Here is a 25846-nt window from a genome sequence, read left to right as displayed (position 1 = left end):
ACTTTATGAATTTGATGCTGTCTTCGCTGTAGGGATGGGAAAATCATCGATTTACATTTTGAACTAATGTGCTTCAAAAATCGTATATTTCTCACTGTTGAATTTCGAGAATCTTAACTGCTCTGTTATTGCACTTCTCGTAACTTTATAATTAAGACACCGGAATTTTAAATGTTTTTTTTTTAACAAAGGAATTTTGTTAGTTCGTCCAAGCTAACTTGCACCAATATGAACAGAATCAAGTAAGAGTATCATCATAAACATCATATTTTCTTATAAATTTGACATTAATGATGATATTCCCACACTTGTATGTGGTAATTTCAAATGCCATGCAGAGTTGTTCTAACTTTGCATGGCATTTGAACCTGTCGGTTTTAGAGTTAAGTAACTGAGTAGAGTTGTTCTAACTTTACTCAGTTACTTAGCCCAGACTTAATTCTAAAACCGACAGGTTCAATAGCTTGACCAAACAAGGACATTTTTAGGCGTTCATTTTGAAATCTTGACAAAAATAAAAACAAATCAATTAGGTAGGTGTTTTTTTTAAATAAATAATTTCATTTTAATCTAGCAAGAAAATCGATGTAAAAAAAATATTTTTTGCGGAATTTCCATCACTGCTGCTGAGTCATAAGTTGGCCGCAGCGTCACTGTGCACTGGTAGGTACCTAGACAAAGAATAACAAAACGTCTCAACGCAGGGGTGGTTAGGCAATAAATCAACAGACATCATAAATACTCCTCCCCTCTTAGGGTAAGAAGTGTTGCATTTTCCAACTCATAACGTGGGACTCTAATGCAGTCTTAGAATGCGATGTGGGTAAGAGCTCGGAATTCCTTATTGAGTTCAATTATAACTGAAATGTGGTAACGATATGAATAGTTTTTTTTATTCAAAATCAGAAATGTATTTCCTTGAAAGCAGATAATAAATGCTGTTAACTTAATGATTGGGTGAATCAACAATTTCTTCTTGTTATTCTGTCCCATCAGCCAGGCGAAAATAGTAGGAAGCGCAGATTGTTAAGAGCCCGTAGTCGATTTGAAAACGCGCGAAGATACGACTTTTACACAGTAACCGAACGCCGGCCGCTGCTCGAAATAAATAAACGCGAATCGAAGCGGCGCGGCGGGCCCACGGCGTTCGCGTTCGCAACGAGATGGCCCACGTAGGACACTTCTATAGGTATCAAAGGATTGATTCACTTCCACTTCGCGTTCGCGTGTTGTTCGCCTACGTAGTACGCTGCGTTAGAAGAACTCTTGTACCATGGTACATAGGTATATTATCGTGCTTGGTAGCTAGATGGCCCATTGTGGAAAGGGATTATAACTAGCAATACAATTATTATCGTGCTTGGTAGCTAGATGGCCCATTGTGAAAAGGCTTATAAGCTTATAACTAGCAATACAATTATTATCGTGCTTGGATGCTTGGTAGCTAGATGGCCCATTGTGGAAAGGGCTTATAACTTAACAGACGGACAGACAGACAGACAGCGGGTCCCGTATTTACCCTTTGTGTAAGTAATTTGTGATATGACAATAAAGCGAGGACAGCGACTACATGCGAACAAGTAATCAGGGGTCAAAGCAAACGTATCATTTAGTTCGGAAATAGATAATTATATGATTCTTATCAATATCAGTTTTGTTGATTTTCCTGGACGAAAACACATGTAATTAGGAACACCGGGCAACTACAATAAAAAATACAGAATCCAAAAAACGCGAAGAAATCGCGAGATTTGAACTATTATTTATCGTGTCTATGCTTAAGTGGCTCCTGTGATGTTGCTTACGCCCATGGGCGACGATGACTGCTTCCCATCAGGCGGCTCGTCTACTCGTTTGCTATCACATAAATAAATAAAAAAGTGTCGGTCATTTTGTATGAATAAATAAAATAAATAAAAAAAGCCTCTTTATTTCCTTAATTTTTTAAACACATGCATCATTTCATATTTCAGTCTGGTTTATGATATTATTATTTCAATTTATATATCTAAGTAGTACCTAACTCTAGTCTGATAACTGGTATATAATTCATGTCCTAAGCATAATTGAAAATAATAATTAGAATTAAGAAATACAAAGAAATTTTTTTATAATAATAAGTATTAGCATAGAGTAACTTATACGGAGTTATATCTATCTTTGGTATTAGATAAAACGTTACAATAAAAATAATTCATTTTTTTTTAATGTAATTATTATTGTTTAGATATTGAATTTAAAGTAAGTATATATAATATATTTATTTATTCTAGTTAAATTAAGGACCCTTAACGAGTAAAGGCCTCCTCCAAATTTTTCCATACCTCTCGCTTTGCCTTTTTAGTCCAGTCTTCACCTGCAACTTTATAGATCTCGTCACTCCAGTGTTGTTTTGGTCTCCCTTGGCCTCTGTTACTGATGATTTTGTATGAATATGGGGGCCGAACGTTACTCGCGTCCGCAGGAGCTATCATCACAAGTATCACAACCCTGCACGTGTCCCCTAGGCAGTGCTAATGAGTGACAAACCAAAAGGCAAATCAATAATATCATAGAGTAACTTATACTAGAGCGGTACTGTCATAGTAAATTTTGTAACCCCAGTAAATTCACTGCCATCTGTCGACACACTTTAAAACTAAAAATGAAGATTTATAAAAATACGATAGAATGTATTTAAATATAGATAAATGATTTTTTTTATTTGCATTTATTATTTTTATGATTTTGACCCATGTTCTTTCACTGATATGCGTTAAAATTGTTAAATAACAAACGAAACCGTCAACGCCATCTATACGACTGTAGGCCAAAACTAGTAGCGCCCTCTGAACGAGAATCAAATTTTCTTGATTTTCGAGGCACGTTTTTTCCTTAGACTGTATCCATCTATAACGGAGTTATATCTATCTTTGATAATATGCATGATCGCCAATATTGCGATGAATACGAGTACAGTCAAGTGTAAAAATATGGGGGCATATATCTTTTCTTTCTATGCAGAACTATGGGATATATTTTTGGGTAAGTTGTATGCAACCATATTTTTACATTTGACTGTATGATTTACCACTTTACCTATTTATAGACCGCCTGTTAAATTATTACCTAGTTTTAAACTTACTTTTCATTTTGTTTATTTTTTAGGGTTCCGTACCCAAAGGGTAAAAATGGGGCCCCTATTACTAAGACTCCACTGTCCGTCTGTCTGTCTGTCTGTCTGTCCGTTTGTCTGTCACCAGGCTGTATCTCATGAACCGTGATAGCTAGACAGTTGAAATTTTCACAGACGATGTATTTCCGTTTCCGCTATAACAACAAATACTAAAAAGTACGGAAACCTCGGTGGGCGAGTCCGACTCGCACTTGTCCGGTTTTTTTACTTTATGGTGCACAATAGATAGGTAATATTAAAGATTTACATTTAGTTATTTTACCATCGATTTTTGGTTTTGGTTGAACTGGAATTCCTGGTATTTTATTACGACCCTCGTCTATATACGATTGCTAATCGAAATCTTTAGGCGTTGAACAATTTATTCTGTTAATTTTTGCAGTCTGATCAGGGTGCGTAGCCAACGTGCAATCGTTAACGCTCCGTAGCAAACGAAAAGCAACTGTTACTATCACACTAACGTGGAAGAGTGATAGAGAGAGATGACTACGATACACTTGGCACGTTGGCTATATGCGCCCTGAGCAGCGAAACCTTTATGTATATTTATAATATATGCCTCACGAATATTCATCGAAGCTCAGAATCAAATTCGTTTCTTATTTAAAGATGTGTGATCCCATTTCTACCTCAAAAATGACGTAAAAAATGTACGCCATTTGGATTTCACGATGAAAGTCACGCGATCGCTAGCACGGCAGCAGAGAGAAAATGAGAGAGCTTTTTCTTAGAGGTAAAAAGTAAAAACTCAAAGTAGGTAAAGTAAATATGTCAGTTCTCCTATTATCTTATAAGTTCAGAGGCTGTGAGAATTAGGAAAGATCTTAAATATACTGTGAAGAAGGTTAGAGCAAGAAAGAGTTGGTAAACTTCAAGTAAATCCAAATAAATACTTTAGTACAAAGAATTTAATTTCATTAGGTACCATTTCGTACCTTGTCAGTGTCACAATGGCATGCAATATGAAAGTCGCTAGGCATATCATACTATTGTCACTGTGACAAGGTACGAAATAGTATTGAAATTTAATTCCTTAACCGTACTTCCACTACTTACTTAATATTGGGCTCATGTAAGTTGGAAATTTTAACGCAGCATACTACGTAGGCGAACAACACGCGAACGCGAAGCGAAGCGATGCGGCGCGGGGTGAATCAATCCTATGATACCTAATACCTAATAAAAGTGTCTCGTGGCGTGGGCGATCTTAAGTTCTCGCGGTGTGAAGAAGTTTAAGCCACGCTTCATGCTTCAAATCATTGTGTTCTCACAAATTCTCTCTCTAAACTTACGGTTGGTTCGCGAGCGAAGAGACCTACCGCAAAGGGTGATCGATCAATAATCGGGTCATTGCCGGCGAAAAATGGAACGGGCTAATGCTTAAACCTTACCCCACGTCAGCGTACCACATATGGGCACCTGATAGATCACTGGGACGCAAGAAAGAAGATTTGTTACTTTATAATAATTAGAAAATTAGTCGTTTCATTCATAATATAATCAGGAAAGTGGAATCTTGAGCGTAGCGAGAGTTTCAAGGCACGAGGCATCTTGGCCAAGCACCCTGGTGTAAGTCGCGCGGCGCGACTAAATCGTGGAGTGATTTACGGCTGCCAAAATACGATATATAGTGCAGGAGCCAACGCGATAATTGATACGTTAATAGTACATTTTGATGCGTGTACGCAAAGTATGTCATTATGTACGACTTGTCGTGTGTCATGTCGTTATGTAAGTCGTAGGTAAAAGAAAAACATGTGACAAGTACAAAGTACAAGCGTAGTAAGTGGTTCGAAAAGTGGATTCTTGAGCGTAGCGAGGGTTTCAAGGCACGAAGGTTAAACGAACTGTGCTACCGAGTGAAACACGTTTTTTTTTATTCTTCACAACGATGGGACTTAATCGCGTTGTCCCCGTGGTCTTCTCGAACGCCGTCCTCGAAACGTCGGAGGTAAGTTTAAAACTTAGTTTACGCGATTAAGTCCCGTCGTTGTGAATAATAATGAGTAAAAATCGTGAAAGTTTAAATCACAATTTTTTTCACCACACCAACGCGAGGAAAATACTAACTCTAAAATATTACAATTAAAATCCAAATAGGTAAACTCTTTTTATTTTTATTCAAAATTATCACTTAAAAGTCAATTCTACCGGCTAACACGAGGAAAAAACTCAAAATTTGCATCAAATTACTTTGCCCCTTGTAAATAAAATGCAGTTTCTTATCCGTTTTTGAAAAAATAAGGAGAGCTTTTTACGATCTGGTTTGGTGAAGCATAACTTATTTATGTAACTTATGTTTATGGTTAAACTATTTACTAAATACAAAAAAACTAATTGTAACACCACAGCAAAGTTTGTGAAAAGATGTGTTTCTGTTACAAAACTATTAGATACTTAATGAAATGCAGTGTGGCGTGGTAAACCACAGTTAGAAGCAATCCAATCGCCATTTAATAAAGTCCTCCGACAGCCAATTCCCATTTTTTAGGGTTTCGCCGGCCATATTTTTCTAAAACATCAAGTATTTCTAATTGCTTAGAAAGAAACAAGTTAAAAAAATAGTCACAGGCGAGGCTCGAACTCGCGACTGGATCACTAGCCTATCGCTCTGCCAACTGAGCTACCGAGACTTCAGCCGCATCAGGCGCATTATAGATGGCTTTATCCACGTGATAAAGTGAAATTTTTAACACCACGCCATTAAAGGCACGGACACTATTTTTATCATACTGTCATATGTGTCTACGACCGTGTGTCCGATGAGTCTTGTTTCTCTGTTTCTCTGTTGTCGAACACTAGTTTTATTTAGTTTAGTTTAGTTTTAGTTTTAGTTTTGCGTGAATTCACGCAGTCACCCTGCTCAAATCTTACCAACAATCAATCAATCATTATATCAATCAATTAATCAAAATATTAAATACAATAAAAGTGCATGTCAACAACAATTAGACAGACGGAACCCGGAAACGAGTCCCGACATTTCCATTCTTTACTGCAGTTTAGATGCGTTTTCCATGAATGATAGGGCGGGGGAGCTTAATTGCATACCCGGCGCGCCCATTGGTGCGTTCATGTGTGATTTATTCACGCAACTACCTAAAAAATCTCGTATTTCAGTTACTACTGTCTTGCAAATAACACCCTTAAAACTTAACAATAAAGTTCAACTTTAAGCTAACTAAAGACTGGAACTGGAGCTTACAGAGGTTAGGATACAGCAAACCACAAACTCGCATAATTCTTGCAACGAAGTTTCCTGTAACATGTTAGTAAATGTAAGATAGGAAACTTATTTTTTCTTGAGTTGTCTTTATATTCTGAAAACGGGCTTTGAGAGTCGATCGTTGATGTAGCGTAGACATAGCATAGCATAGCAGAGCTAATATATCATAGTATAGGGCCAGTGACAGTACATATAGCTATCTTCGAAAATTTGGGAAATGTATTGACATGTCCCTTCTTAAAACATTCACTGTCAATGTTTTCGTAGCGCTACACTCGTAGCTGATCCCAGCGTTTTCCCGCATTGTAGCGGAAAGCGACTACAAACAGAGAACCCGCCGAGCGGGATCCCGGCACTCAATGTGTTGACTCAATATACCTTAGAGCGTGTATAGTCTATGCGGAAAGAGAAGACAAGACTTCTCTTTCCGAACAGACTCTCTATTATCATTAATCAATTTTGAAAGCTTATGCAAATTTATTATGAAAATAGGCTACTCTATCTGGCTATTCTTATTCATCACTTTCACCAGCTTTTGCCGTTCCATTTTATAGTTCTTAAGACGAACTTACGCAGGGTACTACGAAGGCGAACAACACGCAAACGCGAAACGAAGCGATGCGTCCTACGTGGGCGATCTCGTAGCGAACGCGAACGCCGTGGGCCCGCTGCGCCGCTTCGCTTCGCTCCTCCTCCTCCATCCTCCTCCTCCTCCAAATCCTCATACAACGCAGACGAAGTTACGGACAGAAGCTAGTCAAGTATAAAGTTATAAAAAAACCGTCAGACATTGTCATTTGCACCTTGAAACACAATATTGCAATAAATTGACTCAGGGGGTTGGAAGTGCGTGTAACAGACAGCGTCAGAAATACGAGTAGGAATGATTTCAACATTTTGAGCTTTATATTTAGGCAATAAAATGAGCCTGTAGGTACATAATATAAGTGTGGGATGAGGAAAATACAAGGGACGACAAAGCATGGCGTGAGGGAAATGTGAACTTGTGATGACATGTTTTTATAAAGATGTAGCCACCGCCACAGACAGAGAGCGAATAGGTAAGTACCTAAAGCAGTGGGAGGACACTCCTCCTTTCGGTCAAACTCGGCTCCGTTCGGCTCAGCATTGCTCCGAGCAATTATTATTAGGGTTGGCACAACTTGAAGTCCCTTTGCGTGCACGACCACAGATAATGACTTGAATTTTGACAACCCTAATTACCCGAAAGGGATAGTGCCATACATTAGAAAGGGACAGCATGATTCGACCCTGAATCGCTGTCAAACTTCGGGTTTGTAGGAAGTGTCCTTTATGTACGGTAGTTATTACTTATTCTGTGCCTAAAGCTAAAATAAAAGTGCAACTGAGCGGTAATAGCGTAATTTTATTCAGAAAATGTAGACATTAGGTTATTTTGCCTGTATCTCATATTGTTAATGTTTGATGTGCTTATGAAATATGCAAAATTTCACATCGTCTACTCTATCCATAAAGTAAGACAAATACCTCACAAAACATATTAAAATCCCTCAAGCCAACCGCTAGCATGTAATTTCCATAGCTGATTGGTACCAGCACCAGCCGATGTACATTAAGCTGCAGAGATAACTGACCCCCTGCAAACAAGTTTCTGTGCAGTGGTCAGTTATCTCTGCAGCTTACTGTACGAAACAGAAACTCCGGAAGTCGCTTGCCTTACCGCTACCAGTGCTTCATACATATAAAGTAGGTATTTTCATTTTTAATTCATTTCAATATGCATGAACCCATTCCAATTCTCATTGAGCAATCCATTCGCGCCGCCATTTTTTGCCATAACGTGCCCCATCACATTCACCCTAACTGTCATTCACATGTCAACCGATGACAAGTAGCACGTGGTGTTGTCATATCGGCTTACTTTTATAAAAATCCGATTCCATTCTTTATTAGATTACTTATCACTGTTAACATTTCGAGCTAACTAGGCTGTTCAAATGTTCACGTCTGACAATTGCTTTATTGGAGGCTAATTTTAGGCTGCGCCATCCCTAAGGACCTATTTGACTCGATTGGCTCGTGAATGTTATACTCGTACTACTATTATAGAGTAGTTACGGAAAACCTATAGAACTCCGCCACCTATCTAATGCGGTAGCCGTAATATTATATGCTGCTTGTCAAGCATTTTCACTTTTTTATCCACTTTCGTGTAAATCTATGTTGTGTAAATATATATTGTAAGTGTAAAGCCACGTGATTACCTACAGCTTTTGACCAAATATTACCTCAACAGAAGAACTTTATAACATAGTTAATAAGGTGAATTGAACGATTTTGTGGTAGGTTACCACAGTCAGTTAACAAAACAATTCGCGACATATCATTTTTTTGTTGTTTACAGACCTGAAATATATTACTTACAGAAAATATACTACTTCGTCAGTCCGCCCAATGTGTCTATGTATTTGAAAATAAAAGAAAAACTCCAAAATAAAATTTCATTGCTATAAAATCGGAAGCCGCTTTTACTGCCTGTTGCGTCCCGACATTTCTGCAAAACGTTTTCCCATCAAATCAAAACTGAATGGCGTCACACAAAATCGTGGGGCACAGAAATGGTCTCAAATTTAAAACTTTTGTTGCCAATTGTAGCACATAATACTTTCCCCTAAACGATTTAGGACAATAGCAGTTAAGTCGAATGCTAAACACGTGTCAAACGTCGTGACATCGCTAAGTTGAAATAAAATAACTGTTCATATTTAATGTTATAATATAACAATGTTCTTATTGGTATAATTTTAAGGTCCATTTTTGATAAGCACAAGGGTTATCAGTGTCACAATGCTTCTATAGATAGGAATAGGGGATGTTACAATAAGCTCGCGATGTGAAATACGCGTGACGAATCATTGCATTCTGTATATGCCATATTCCCGTTGATGTAAAAAAATGAATTAAGCGCATCAACTATTGGGGCATTTAATGGGGCAATGGTAAAACGCTTGTTGGCCCACTTTGGCGACTTTTTGGAATCCGGGCGCTACCGTTTAATCTGAAATGATACGGATTACGCGTATACGTAAGCATTTTATAGGGAACAGATAAAATGTATTACATTCGCATCGTATTAAAATACTGTAGGTAAGTACTTACGCATCGCTTTATTCTAGAAAATACAAAATGGGAACGCAGTGCTGTTTCATAAATGCCAGTTGTAAATATATATGTGCATGATGACTAGTAAACAAATAATGTCGACGACGACCCTTAAGTAAACCCTGTTGAGATCCCTAATATGGCTGCCTAGGCCGAATTTGGTATTAAAATGTCACTAAATCAGGTGTAGGTATATAGTTTGCTAGTCATGAAAAAATATTTTCCAAAGAAACTGATATTTTACGACGGTAAAGCCACAACTTCGGTTTAAAAAAATGCAAAACGGGAAATCGTTAGGATGAAATAAACTATATAATTTTATTTCCGACCATACCCATATGCATAAATTTCATAATTGTGCATACATGTTTGTTGCCACAACCTATACTAGTGACGCCCTGAAACCAAAGTTCACATCACGCCCTTGTTCCGAGATGAATATGCATGTGGCCAAGTCGCCAAGTCAATCGAACCGACTAATTGGTTTAGAACTTGCAGACACAAGTCTGGAGCACTACTCAATGCAGATTCTCTTTGGTGACCCGAGAGCAGAGAGCCATTAACTAAAGCTTTATTACCTTCCTTTGATGAGACGCTACACCAAGAAAGGCTGAACGTTACATAATAATAGCAAAAAGAAATCTTGCCACAGGCTATCCGTTTTGTTGCACGTACCGTTCTCCATCTTAGTGTCAAATGGTTTTTCCCGTGGTATCGGCTACGCTCGTAGCACGTAGATAGCTGGCGCTGCTGTCAGTGAATTACAGTGAATGTATTAAACATTGCGATGTCTACAGGAAATAAAATGTGTATGACCCATGACCCATGTATCCAGCCATTTTACTGTATCAACATCGAATTTAGTACCTCAAGTTTATCTAAAACAGTATTTAATGAAATAGGTATTGATTTTGGATTACGACACACGCGCCGAGTTGATTTACTCGAAATTAGAAATTTATGAACGGCTCCCCACGGCCGACTTACAGGTTATGTACGGCGCGGCGCCTTATTCTAGCACCAAAATGTTTCTTAAGTACTTCAATATTTTGGGTATTCGGTTTACGCATGGTTTACGTGAAGCAATGAAGAATAGCCTGAAGCAGTTTAGGAAAAACGCAACTACTGATTAGGGTTGCACCAAACCGTCTGTTACCGTTAAAATGTTCGCTTATTGCATGAGCAAATTTCATAGTTCACTGCTGTGATCAGTCTGCCAATATTCTGGTTGGTGTAATTGGGCCTAAGTCGCTATCAACATGCGTGTAGGTACCTATCAAATTGCAGAAACGTTTATCTTGTGTGGCTCTGTGAGCTGTAGACCGTGAACCCCCTATGGCTCCGCCACATACATACATGTCTCATCTAAAATAGCCCTATAATCTAACAAGTATACTGTTCCTATTACCTTTCTACTATTATCCACACTCGCTACTCGTCATTAATTGATTGAACAAGCGCTCACTCGATTCTCGTGAATTTTTTTTACAGATTTGGGATTATTTGGAGCCATCAGGGTTCGCAACCTACAGCTCACAGACCTACAAGCTATTTTGTCCTCTATCTATAGCAATGGAAAGTAATAAAATATTCCAGTATAATATTCCTATGTGCAGAATATTCTCAAAATTCCCGAAATTTCTGGAAACTCATGAAAAAGTTCTCATGCAAGTTTCTACTTTCAAAGTTTCCGTTCAGATTAGGGAATATTACCTATTATTATTCAATGTACTTAACTGTTGACTGTTTCCTTTAATATTTAGATCGGGTGCATTAAAGTTGTTATAATTACTTTTCATATATTATAGTTTGGTATATCGTTACTTTGAATAACGTAATAAATGGCATACTACCGTAATACCTAATTAACGGTACACATAATGTAATTATTGGTATAATGGTCATAAGGCATATTTACACTTCGTCTAATATATATATGTATATATATTACATACTCTTAAGCATATTATTTGTTATAACAAGTGATATCACATAATTATTTGTGTGGCATAATAGTTGCATGATATAAATTGGTTAGTTTAGGTTGAAACTGCGAGTCCGCACAAACCAATAACTACCTAGCAAAAGGAGGGTTAGGTTAGGTTAGAACTTTGACCCCCCGTAAAATGAAATACCTAGGACAAAAAGTGGTTTAGGTTAGGTTTGAACTCCAGCACCCACAGAATCGAAATCCGTGAATAATTTGGTTAGGTTAGGTTAGAATCGTGCTATTCTTTTTCGTCAGGCGTGTTTACACTAGGATAATTTGTATTTAATTGTAGGGCCTGCGTACTAGTTATAAAAAGTATGTAAAATGTTACGTTATTCTTAAATAAAATATGCTAAAAATGGTTAAACAATATATGTATTTATAATTGATTAAATTATATATAGTACTACGTTATATGAAAATATAATATAACAAATGTCATTATAAAACATGTCCATATACTATTTAAAAATTATATTACAATAGGCATTATATCAATGATAGTTTAGATGAAATCACAATATAACAAAGGAAACGTATAATAAAAATTACATTTTAACATATAATAATATATCAAATGGCGTTATAACAAATGTATGTTATTATATATATATATTTATATTAAACATTACATACCCATTTAGATCGCTCATTGGCGTCTATCTCAAGTGTCATAGAAATCGAAACTATGTAACTTAGCTGTAAGAAGATTTGGCACTAAACGTAAAGAAAGCAAACCCGAGAACATTGCGTGGGAACTTTGCCATTTTTTTTTTGGCACATTGCTATTTTGCTATTCCTATAGGACTAAGCTAGAATCAGGATGTAAGGGATGATTCTTGTCATTTGCCGGGCGACAGACTCGCATATTCATGAGTCTCAGCGGCGGGTAATAGTTTTTTAATCTTGACATTCTGTTGGATATGAGCAAAGTTTGGTTCCAAACTGGCTTTTGAACTTCGAAGTTTAGGGCCCGATCACAGGTTTGTACCAATACATTACTGATTAGGATATTTATTTGAGCTTATAGGTACTGTTACGGGCAAGTTTGATCGAATTAAGTAGCTTTCGATTTTGTTTGCATTTCATTTGGCAGAGACACTTCTACCATAGTCGTAAAACGTCTTCAATGTTTGTATAACTGCACTTTTTAAATAAAGTCCATAAAAGTGAGCCGAAAGTTAGTTGCTGGATTTTTGTTGTGGATAATTGAACCGGGTAATTGAAATTTTGTGGATAAAGATAAAGTTAATATTTACGTATATCCATTTATTTATTTACTTATATTCATTTGTGTATAATTAAAAGATCTGACAATTTTTTATCATAATTTTACCTACGTAGTACGTTCATACAAAGAGGCACATAAACTTAGAGATTAATGTATGCAGTGTGTGATTACAAAAAAAATTATAAACAAATTTCTCGCATAAATTTTAGGCTACCAGCATTACCAGGATGCTGATGTGAGCATTTAATCATAATGTAAACGAAATTAATAACTAGCTTAAATCTAAAATAGGCCCTTGAGGCATTGTACCAAGGATGCTGGCGGCATTTCCCCGCTGTATCGCAATGCTGATACGTTGTGCGAGAAAGCCGCCAGCTCTTCGGTCAACAGTTACGTCAACCAGACGCTTCGCGATTTCTGCAAACAACTTATGCGCGCTGGGACCCCATGGACCTAGAGTTTCAACTCCAAATGGAACGAAATGATACTCTCTACCGAGGCTCTTTTATTTATTACGTTTTAAAATTTCGGCGCTTTCCGCTGCTCCGCCCGCTTTTACATTAGTCTGTTTCTCGAGCACATTTACTCGTTAAGCCTTCCTTTATGCCATGAATAAACATTTTTTAATTAGGTATAGGTAGGTACATCCTACGGTCAGAATCGGGATTGCTGGGCCGTCCTCATGAAATATGCAAGAATCAACACGTGGCTAGACAATGGCCCATGAATGTTACATCTCTGTTTGGTCCTAATCCTAAATACTACTGAGATCTAATGCTAACCCACTGGTTGGTGCCAACACGGCGTACTATTACTTATTCTGTGACGGTATATTATAACGGGTTACTCACTTTTTTATGTCGATTATATTCTGTCACTACAGTGAGTAACCCGTTTTAATACACTGTGTTTTTTACATACATATAATCACGCCTATTACCCGGAGGGGTAGGCAGAGACCACGGATTTCCACTTGGTACGATCCTGAAATACCTCTTTCGCTTCCTTCACTTTCATAACATTCCTCATACACGCTCGCCGGTTTAGGGTGCTCTTGACCTGGCCTTTCTTCAGGATTTCCGCGATCTGATCAGAGAAAGTCCGCCGAGGTCTGCCCCTTCCAACTCCCTTTTCTACCTCTCCCTTATACACTCTCTCTGTTAGCCTTCTTTCACTCCGACCGAGGACTCTGGAGGACTCTGTCCGAGGTTGTTTTTTTAACTCCGTTAATAGGTAGTATTACTGCAAAGTTCTGCCGCCAGAATGCAGCACTAGTGCACATACTAAACCATAGAGTAACTTATACATACTAGGCCTTAAACAGTTTTTTGACAAGTTTTCAACATGACATTGATGCGTCAAGGCGGTTTGTTTACAGGTGGCCGGCCTACCGCGAAACGCGAAAATCGAAATTTCGTTATCTGCGTCTCTTTCGATCGAATAGGCAAGAGTGATAGAGAGTCAGAAACCGAACTTTCGATTTTCGTGTCTTGCGGTAGGCCCTGTGATTGTGCTAGTGATGCCCTCTACGCAGAGTTTTGCGTAATATTCCCTATTTCTAGGGTGCATTCCTGAGCTTAAAATAAGTTGATTTCCGAAAGATAGTGGTATTCTAGGACAATGGTATTCGAGTTAACTCCATTTTGAGGATAATCATTCATTAACTTTTATCTGATACCTAATAATCATCATAATCTCACGCAGACGAAGTCGCGAGCAGAAATAAAATATAAATAAATATAAATAAAAAAAAAAAAAAAATATAAATTAAAAAAAAAAAAAATTATAAATTAATTTGGTATTCTCTAGACCACAATCCTAAAGTTACCAAAACCAATGCAATTTTGATTCGTTTGATTCCAATGCCAAGTGTTAAAAAGTACCTACTTTACTTTTCCTGCATAAATTCCGCAAGTTTCACGCCTGCCTAAAACTGAAAACAAATAAAAGTTTATAAAAAAATAAAATATTGCAAAATTATCTTAGAAACATTACATGAGTGGAATATCTTTATATCTTTGCATCTTTAGCAAGATTTTGCTAAAAATATGTGAAATACAGAGCAATTAAATATATTCGGTTTTATTTTCGTTACCTACATGTATCACAAGATACAATTTCCACTCATTATTTATTTCACGTTCCTCTAATAAGTCTGCATCAAAATGCACTTTACCCTAACTTCATATTATGCTGAAGCTAAAATAATTAAGATGGAGATGCTGTCAACAACCAAAATAAGCAATTCCATTCGCAATATAAATAATCTCGTAGTATTTCTTTTAATGTGTCTCTCAACATTAAAATAAATTTCCATTTCAACACATTCTATTTTATAGTGTGATGCATTGGAGTCAGAGAAAGGGGAAGCTGGGGACATTTGTATCCATTATTGTCGTCAAATTAAATCTGCGTGCCGGCTCGCTGCGTCGATTTGCTAATGGATTGCACTAACTCGAATTGATGTGTGGTAAGTGGATAAAAATAATTCTTGGGCAGAAAGTTGGCCGGTACTATCGGTAGCTTTGACGGTGAATCACCTTAAAGGCGAGAATCGTTTAAAAACGTCCTGCAGGTGGTCAGACGATAGTGAACAATCTCGTTATTCATTAAATATTTACATATAATTATAACAAAATTTAATCTATTGGTTGAAGCACGGTTGAAGGTTGTTTGTAAACATCTTTTAAGAGAGGTATGGGCACTGTGAATGACCTTTCGCTTTGTGTGGTAGGGCATAGGACAGCGGATGTCATTTCAGATCTAGAGCAGAGCCCAACTGGGGAAGTACCTCCACCTTACAGAAAACCGCAGCCAAATAACACTAGACTCTACTCATAGTGTTGTGTTCCTGCCGGTGAGTAAGGTTGCCAGAGCTCAACGAGGGAGAGGAGTATTAGGGTCGGCAACGCGCATGTAACTCCTTTGGAGTTGCAGGCGTACATAGGCTACGGAGACTGCTTAACATCAGGCGGGCCGTATGCTTGTTTGCCACCGACGTAGTATAAAAAAAACATACGGCAACAACTTTAATTTGTACAAATAACAAACATTTTTATCGAATTTTATTTAGTCACTAGCTTGTTTGATGTATCTGATCTTTGGTAATGGATTGCTTTAACTAGAAGAGTTGCCAGGGTGAAGTGTCAGTACCTACAGGTTTACATTGTTCATAAAAAGGGTTTTGAGCGACGTATTCGTAGTCGTACGGTACGACTTTAGTATCCTACTTAATTTTTAACCCAAATACATATATTCAAATTCAATTTCAAGAGAAATTACGTAACCCATATCTATAAAATGGCAGTTAAAGAACATTGTTTCTCAGCCTCCTCTTTTCCTTTACGTTCACATTCAAACATGAACTCTATTCCGTAAGACGCAAAGTTGATTTTGACAATACCACGTCCTGCCAAATAGGCGTTATGGAAAATTGGCAATAGTAATGTAACATTGACGACGTTGATCTAGTAATTTCGGAGTTACGATCGAGTTTATGGCGTATACTTTGCATACTTTATTGTCAACTTATGACGATAAAGTTTTTATTACCGTGTGTGACAGCTTAAGGTAAGGTAAAATAGTTAAGTATGTAAATGGTTGGTAATTGACCGGAGAAGGCGAAGGTCTAGGTTTCATTATTTGACAATAATGCCGTAAACGAGGGTAGTTTCTCGCCCCCCCTACCGCCACCGGCGCCCGAGCCGTCACCGGGCGCGGAGGGCTGCGGCCCGCAGTCTGCGCCGGTCCGTCACCGTCAACGCAAGCTTCTGATGACACTTCTCCGTACGGAGTGAAACATGTCGAGCGTTTTTCGACTTAAAATACGTGAGTGACCCGTTATTAATATATTTAATATGTCTAGGTTTCATGTTGGGCAAAAAATCTTTCGTCCCTATTTCCCCATGTTCTCCTCTACAGGTCACATTTCTCAAACGATTCTCCTGAAACAAGCAAGCTAACACTAATAGAAGTAACAGAAATAAAAATATACATAAAAATAAAATGCTTCAAATTCAAAAGAACCGGTTGGACTAGATGGATCAAACAAGATCCTTTCGATATAAGCAAATTTCCAAAGCGAAAAGCCTTACCCGACAGGCGCAAAGCAGTTTCTGTGTATTCACATACTGCTAATGCAAGTATCCGAGTAACGCTATAGATCACTTACAGTAGATAGAGCATAAGACGACTAGCAAAGATCCCTGAATTTTGTGCTTAGGTTATTTCAAAATGAATCGAAATAAATAATTGAATTGAATTGAATTTTATTTTATTCGTTTAGAGTTCGTTTTCCTTGGTTGCCCTGAAGTGAATACGTTGATGGGGATCTTTAACTAAATAAAGTCTTGACTATTTAAGTAATAATACTTATGTAAAAATCGTGAAAGTTAAAATCAATGTATTTTTTTTACTTTACTCGAGCTTAATACGGACAAGGACTTACTAAAGTACTTTTTAATTATCTAGAGCTATTTTTAACCCTTTTTAAAACAAATAAAATTTTAAATATTAAAGGCGCAACCACACTATTTTAAAAGTCACCGATAAGTTTCAAATTTAAGATTTGCCGATAACAATGTCGGTTACTTGGCAGCTACAAAATCCCGACGACCCGGTGAACGACCCATCGTGACGTGCTAACTCAGTACAGCTTGAAATATGGCTGTAAATATACTTTTCACAGACGAGTTAAATTCAGCTATATTTCACCTATATTTTTCGATATCGAGCTATATTTATCGAGGGTACGTTACTATCTATCTGGTCTAGAAAATCAAGACACCACAATACAGAATCTATTGGAGGTAGTCTTCGAGAAACGCGAGATTTTGTCGGCGGTCCCACGCTAAGAAGATTACCTTTAATATTTCAGACTCCAAGTGCATCTTTGCCTAGGATTTGCATTATTGAAAGAAAGATCAAACGGATGAGAAGTTTCGTTTCAATAAAACTTTGGTAGAATATTGAGAAGGTTTTTTTTAAGGAAGTTTTATAATACAGTTTAGGAATATAAATATTATATTAGGTACTTAGGTAAAAGATAGTGATGATATGATGTATAGTCGCCATCATATATATGTATACCTGAGCGGCCAAGTTGTTCACAAATCTAACCAATTCCTCTGTTATCAAGATGTAATAGGTGAATAGCCGAGGCGGGCATTACCTGGCCCCTACTTCACCACGGTGACAGGTGCGACATTTGTCGATATTACTGTTACTGACGTCACAGGCCTCCATAGGCTGGGCGGTGTACTTGTTTGCCACCAACATTTTAACCCTTAACCATTGACGTACGAATGAGGTACGTCGCGTAAATAGGTTTTCACTTATATATTTTCTCCGGCGCTGTGATCGGTCTATCAGCACGATGAGGCTTATTGGCTACAATAGTCCAGTCAGTGATGATAGATCGATCCCAATAGAGCGTGGCACGACCATTTTCGAGAACTGGCGCAGATGAGTTTTTTTTAATACTACGTTGGTGGCAAACAAGCATACGGCCCGCCTGATGTTAAGCAGTCTCCGTAGCTTATGTACGCCTGCAACTCCAGAGGAATTACATGCGCGTTGCCGATCCTAACACTCCTCTCCCTCGAGCTCTGGCAACCTTACTCACCGGCAGGAACACAATGAGTATTTGTAGTACAGCACTTCGCGGTCCACAAGGCCGTATAGGAGAGCAAGCTGCTGGTGAATAATTCTGGCTACGAGATTATGTCTGTGCAAGTACTCGCCGTTAGCAAGATGAGAACAATCGGAGATAATATGCCTGAGTGGCTCTCCGGGACGGCGGCATGCCCGACAAATGTCGACCGTACCGTTAAGGCTTAATTATTATGAATAGTGCTAATTCAAATATTTTTGAGCACCTTACATCCACAAGCTGAGAAAGAAATCCAACATCATCTCAACCCACCTAAAAATATCCGAGACAGCCGAACTCACCTTATTTCAAAAGTTAAAATTAAATGTGTATTAAAACACCAACGGAGCCAATAAAATAGTGTATTTAATAAATAATAATATATATAATCTAATAACATTCCTTTACAATTATTAATCGTTGTTATGAAATTACTATTTATAGATACTTCAGTCAATCGAAACGTATGGTTTAGGTTGCTGATACGCATCAATGTGTCAACCCACATCCATTTTGCAATAAGATGTCAACTCAAAAAATACACGTTTAAAGTTGACATCTTATTGAAAAAATAATGTGGGTTGACAGCATCCTTTTAATACCAATAACTCGAATAGAGACGTCAAAAGCTTGTAGTTGAAAAATAATGACGCACTCAAGTTGTTACTCAAGTGTGTAGAATATGCTCAGTTATTTCAAATTCAGAGAGGTATGGAGCGCAGCATATTAGGTGTGAAACTAAGGGATCGCATCCGGAACACCACGCTGCGCTCTAAAACTCAAATAATAAATGTAGCTCGGAAAGCGGCCAAGTCAAAATGGGACTGGGCTGGTCATGTCTGCCGCATGCCGAATGACATGTGGGCCAAAATAACCACAGAGTGAGTCAAACCGGGGATCCGGCAGACCTCGTCGGCGATGGCGGGATAACTTGGACTCCTTTTTGAATGACTGGCCAGATATAGCTCAAAACCGGGAGGAGTGGAAGAAGAGGGGGGAGGCCTTTGCCCAGCAGTGGGACACAGTGGGCTCGTAATAATTAACTGATATGAATAATGTGCCTGAATTATGGTCCACAGGAATTAGTCGCAAAGTATTTACATTTTTCAACACTAAGCTAATTATATGGTTTAACTTAGGTACGTATTGTCAATAATACATGAGTTAAACCATAATTATTATAATTTGTGGGTCTTTATGAGTACGTCGACCAAGCAGTGATCTATTGTGGCGGCACTTGCACCATTCCACTAACCCGGGGTTAACCGGTTAAACCTGGAGTTACCATGGTTAGTACAATTTGACACTTGGTTGACGGGATAGCGGGAAAGTGCAAGTGGGCCTTAGTGGGTTAATCGTATAATTAGCTTAGTGTTAGTATGACTCCCCGCAGGTTAAATTCGATTACATTCCTCAAGTTTAAAGCCGATCGAACTGCGATATCTTTGTCATATTTTCCGCAGCAGATTGTCATATTGTCACGTTTTTCATAACCGAAGCAATAACGGGCGCGTGCGTGCTCCTTACATATCCCATTTATGTGGCGGGAAATAATTACGTTTCTATATCGTGCAGACAGTTTAATGTATTATGTATTTTTTTTATAATATCCTGTCTGAATACCGAGATGGGAAAAACAGATTTGTACCGTTTACTAAACAAGTTAGACAATGGTCCTCGGAAGAAACAAAAGAGTACTTACTTTACTAGTTACTAAATAGATTAATATACGATTATATTAAATATATTAATAACGGGTCACTCACGTATTTTAAATCGAAAACGCTCCGTACCGAGGAGCGTCATCAGGAGCTTGCGTCGAAGGTGACGGACCGGCGCAGACTGCGGGCCGCAGCCCTCCGCGCCCGATGACGATGATGATGGATGTCGAGCGTTTTCGATTTAAAATACGTGAGTGACCCGTTATTAATATATTTAATATGTCTGTGTCTCACGGAAGTTTTGTTATTAAAATATACGAGTAGCTAACACGAACTGGATTAACACGAACCTAGCCGCCGGCATACAATCAAAGTAGGTAACTCTCATTTTAAAACGAATCCTGAAATAACATAAAACTTTACATGCCGCCCAAAATCTGCTCCATTTTGGGCGGCGCGTCCGTGTGAATAGTAATAGTAAAAGTACGAGTAGTAAAAATTTTAAGTAGCTCAGTATAATATTAAATAAATAAGCTTTTGATTTTTTTTGTGTTCGGTTATTTTTTTTACTTTCGCTTAAAAACAACCCTCCATAAAGAAATACGTCTGCGTCGTGAAAATATAATACCTTTATTTTTTAATTATTCTCACACATATTTTTTTTGCATATCATATTAAGGCATGGGATCCTTCATAGTTCGTGGTCGGATGTGCACATGGCCGGTTTTCTTTACAACAAAGCGGTTACCTACAGATAAAGAGGGTTAAAGTCGAGGCATCCCTGCAATGAGAATATTCGACAGAACCCAAGGGGTATCGAAATATCCCCGCTGCGTGGGTTCACCTGCGGGGGTCAGTAGTTGTTCACAACTACTCACCAGCCATAACCAGCTATAGCTATGTAACCATGTTTTTGTATCAATCAAGTGGTTTGTAAGGGGGTGTTTTTTCAACCCTTAGGCAACTTCGGTGAGGTGAATATAGGTCATACTGACCACCTTTTACTTCAGGATCAACCCCGAAATCGTCACCCAAATTACATTATTTATGTAAAGTTTCGGCTCTAATTTAGGTTGCTAATGGGTCTAATTTAGGTTGCAAGATTTGACGCGAACAAACATACTCGTATTACAAACAAACATTACAAATTAAACAAATGCTTGTAATTAACACCCTAAATGTCTGATTCCCCAAAGTGATAACGGTAGAGAAAATACTGAAAAGGATTTCGAATTCAATGACCAGATTCGCGTAATTATGTTTGTTGGAGCTGAATATTTTACAATGGAAAACAATATGTAGGTACACATATATACGATGTATATTTTATATATGTAATACAAACCCGATTCATTTTGTTAAAAGTAGGTAGGTATTCATACTTCGAATTTTACTTATTATCATCTTCCTCGCGTTGTCCATTTTGCTACGGCTCATAGGAGCCTGGGATACGCTTGGCAACTAATCCCATGAATTGGCGTGGGCACTCGTTTTTACGAAAGCGACTGCCATCTGGCCTTCCAACCCAGAGGGTAAACTAAGCCTTATTGGGATTAGTCCGGTTTCCTCACGATGTTTTCTTTCACCGAATAGCGCTGGTACATAAATATGAAATAATATTTCGTAATACATAAGTTTCGAAATACTCATTGGTACGAGCCGGTTTTGAAGGTTTGAACCCGCGACCGCCGGATTGCAAGTCGCACGCTCTTACCGCTAGGCCACCAGCGCTCCTATTTTGAATTTCTGTGATTACTTAAAAACCGTATGTAAGGCGGGTGTAACATAATACGTAATGAAGCGTTATTAAACAAAGAACAATATTTGCTTCAATAAATATATTTGCTGCGTAAATAGATTATGTCAGCCAACTGAGAGCTCACAAACGTCGCTCTCAACAGTCAGTACAAAACAGTCGCCATGGTCGAAACCGGCCAGGAGAGTATATGATGATGATGATGTCTCATTCGCAACTTTGTTTTAATATTAGCGCCCCCAGCGGTACGAAAATCGAAAATTTCCGCTTACGATAATACCTACAGCGGAAGCGGTGATGGCCGGGTGGATATGACGTCGATCTTCAATCCGGAGGTCGCGATTCAAATCCCGGCTCGTTTTATATACGTATTTATCACTAGCTTTTCGGTGAAGGAAACATCGTGAGGAAACCTGCATACATCTGCGAAGAACTTCAAAGATGTATGTGAAGTCCCTAACCTGTATTGGGTACTTACCTTCAAGTCGTCTCGCGCGTGAGAGGAGGCCTGTGCGTGTGCCCAGCAGTGGGAGCTATGTAGGCCGAGTTATTATTATACCTACGGTATAGTAAAAAGTCAAGGCATTGCGTTGTGCGACAAGATTCGTTATTGAATCGTCGCCAAATCCACTTAGTTTTATGACGTGGAAAATGCGATACGCGGGGCGGTAATGGCGACCCTACAAGGAAGTTCTGATATTTCTGAAAGAAATGTGCACTTTTACCAAATATTATGAAATTACAATTCGAAAAACTATACTTAAATATATATACTACGACGACTACGTCTTATATCTAGATTTTTATAAGTGAATTTCACTTACCTAACTATAGTACAGTTACAGTACCTAAAAACCCTTCGAGGCCTAGAAAGGCCTTCCATTAAATGTAAATTGTATTTTTTGTCTGATAAATTAAAACTCCATTTATCTTGATTTTTGTACACAGATGCCTTACAGGGCTAATTTCAACTTTTTTTACCTACTCAAAAATCCTTTATCACTTTTAGGGTTCCGTACCCAAAGGGTAAAAACGGGACCCTATTACTAAGACTCCGCTCTGTCCGTCCGTCTGTCTGTCTGTCCGTCTGTCCGTCTGTCCGTCTGTTACCAGGCTGTATTTCATGAACCGTGATTGAAATTTTCACAGATTATGTATGTTGCCGCTATAACAACTACTACTAAAAACAGAATAAAATAAATATTTAAGTGGGGCTCCCGTGCAACAAACGTGATTTTTTGCCGTTTTTTTGCGTAATGGCACGGAACCTTCGTGCGCGAGTCCGACTCGCACTTGGCCGCATTTTATTTCATTTAATATTACTTTTTAACAACACACTGCCAAATGTTAAATGTAACAGAAAACGAACTGCCTTTATCACTCAAGTCACGCATTTAACATCCTTACAGCAGCCAAAACTGAGATATAATAGATATAATGTTGTTGGAAACTACAATCGGCAAAGCGCAATTTGGCATAGACTGCGAATATTTTCATTTTCCCGGCAATTACATGATAGCGTCCGCACTATTATCTAACAAGTCTCAACCTTATCGCATACATTATAAGGACTACAAATGATCAGTTTAATATTGTTGCTGGTAATACTATTCCGCCATCTTAGAAAGACGCAAACACGTGAAATATTATTTTGAACTTGTGACCTTTTACAACGTAGCCTTAGGGGAATGACGTAACAAACCAAAGTAACTAGTTACCGAATGGAGTAGCACTTACTGTGAACTATTAAGAACAATTGACGACTTTATTAAATTGTAAAACGGGACTTTGGTTCTGTTTGTCATCGTTAAAGAGTTCGCAAAATTTTATTGAATGGAAAGTTTCATAGTAAACCGCCGCGGCGCGCCGGGTGACGTTAATCAGTCTGTTAAGTGCGGATGGTGCGACTGGCACTTAATCGCGTATAAGTTGCGTAATTGATGACTTCATTTGGAAACCGCTTTTGTTTCTAAGGTTATGAAGATTGGGATGATTATGTAGTAGGGTGTCCAACGGCTGATTTCCGATTTCAAATTCAAATAATTTTCGAACACGAAGTGTGTGGGAGACGCGGGGGTTGTTTTAGTTTCTTGAGTGTTGCGGATTAATTAGGACAATGGATCACTGGCCAGCAGAGCAGCAGACATTAGGTACCAAAGACAAAGAGGCAAAGAGGATATAATATTATAGAGCGGTACTGTCATAGTAAATTTTGTAACCACAGTAAATGCATTGCCATCTATCGACACACTTTAAAACTAAAATGAAGATTTATAAAAATACGATAAAATGTATATATTTAAATATGAATAAATGATTTTTTTTATTTGCATTAATTATTTTTATTATTTTGACCCATGTTCTTTCACTGATATGCGTTAGAACGGTTAAATAACAAACGAAACCGTCAACGCCCTCTATACGAGAGTAGGCCAAAGGTAGTAGCGACATCTGATCGAGAATCAAATTTTCGTGATTTTCGAGGCACGTTTTTTCCTTACTGTATCCATCTATTACGGAGTTATATCTTTGGTATTAGGTACAATGAATGCTATTTAGGTGTATCGTATGTACCAAAGACTTTTCATTCACCGCAAGGTGAAAGTTTTGCATTAATTTCGGAACATGCGGAAATTTCATTCCAAAAGCTCTTACGTAAAACTGATCAAAATAATAATACGGAAAGTCGAACTAGACCAATTCATCGTTCAACCGCAAAATTCCCACTTATCAATGCTCAGAACGCGTAAACTTTCACGAAAACTGTAATACCTTAAGATAGTTCAAGCACAAGTTGAAATTTAGGCCACAATTTGAAGTTTGAAACGTTTCAGTGGAGGGATGTTCGATATTTGATCAAGCTTTTAACGTTTAACGCTAAAGCTGCTCAAACTGACGGGTTCAATTAAAGGGCAAGTATTTTCGTGTCGGAAGCTCTTAACCCCGTTTTCTGGTTACTTGAAAATTTCAACCTACAATATTTCCTTAGACTACGATTAATTGAAAATTAACGAATTTTTCGCTTGGCGAGTAGTTTTCTTTTATCGTACTGCTGTTAAATGAGAATTTAGGAAATTTGTGTTTTAAGCCTAGGTGTGTATTTGCGTATGCCTCTGCTTTTACCAATGAATTAATGAATAATTGTTGCGGAATATAAGATGTTACAATTTAAATTACTCATCATTATTCACAACGGCGGGACTTATTCGCGTAAAATAAGTTTTAAATTTACCTCCGACGTTTCTAGGTCGGCGTTGTCCCCGTGATCTCGGAGAAGACTGGCTAAAGTTGACATCAGCATCTTCTCAGCTTCTACTATTAATTTTAATTACATACTCTACTAAAAAGTATGCAAATATAAAATCTGGATTTCGCTGCTGAAAGTCACACAAAATAAAAAATCCTTATTACTACTAAACTAAATGTACCTAAATGCTAAAATTAAACTATAACTAACTCCTTATTACTAAACTTAGCATTTAAAAATTCGCTTACAGAGTAAACACTTAATTCACATTAGCCAAAAGCCAAAAGACAGCCAATAGACTCGAAATGCAATGCTAATTCTGCAAAGCACGTAAATGATATAAGCTGAAGTTTCTTAAGATGGAGCTATCGCAAAATTGTAGTTTACATATTGAATTAGTTACTGTTAATTATATATTACATATTATATAAATCAAGTGCAATTAAACGTCACGGAAACAAAACTATCGGGCCAATTCGAACAATGATCTAGATATCCACTAGATATGAAATAGAAACGATAACGTGATATTTAAGAAAGTCATGTCAAATTTGACATTTCCGCGATTCCGAATGTCCTCTTGAACGATCTCTTTAAGATTTGCTTAAGATATTACTTCCATCCATCCAATTGATATCTAATGGATATCCTACAACATCACAATAATTATAGCGTGAAATGACAATTGGTTTCTCGAATCAAAATGCAAAAGATAACTAGTTGAGAACTAAACAATAACGTATCTATTATATCTCGTTTCATCTAC

At 37.8% G+C, this 25846-nt stretch overlaps 1 long non-coding RNA gene across 1 annotated transcript in view; it reads right to left on the bottom strand.

Moving 5' to 3' along the window:
- The window catches only part of LOC134747597 (uncharacterized), a 298158-nt gene that overhangs the window by 221755 nt on the left and 50557 nt on the right, over positions 1-25846 (bottom strand). The gene's annotated exons all lie outside the window — the stretch shown is intronic.

Source organism: Cydia strobilella, chromosome 15, assembly GCF_947568885.1.
Source record: "Cydia strobilella chromosome 15, ilCydStro3.1, whole genome shotgun sequence".
Lineage (NCBI taxonomy): Eukaryota > Metazoa > Arthropoda > Insecta > Lepidoptera > Tortricidae > Cydia > Cydia strobilella.
Note: the sequence above shows the minus strand (reverse complement) of the source record. Positions and strands in the feature narration are given on the sequence as shown.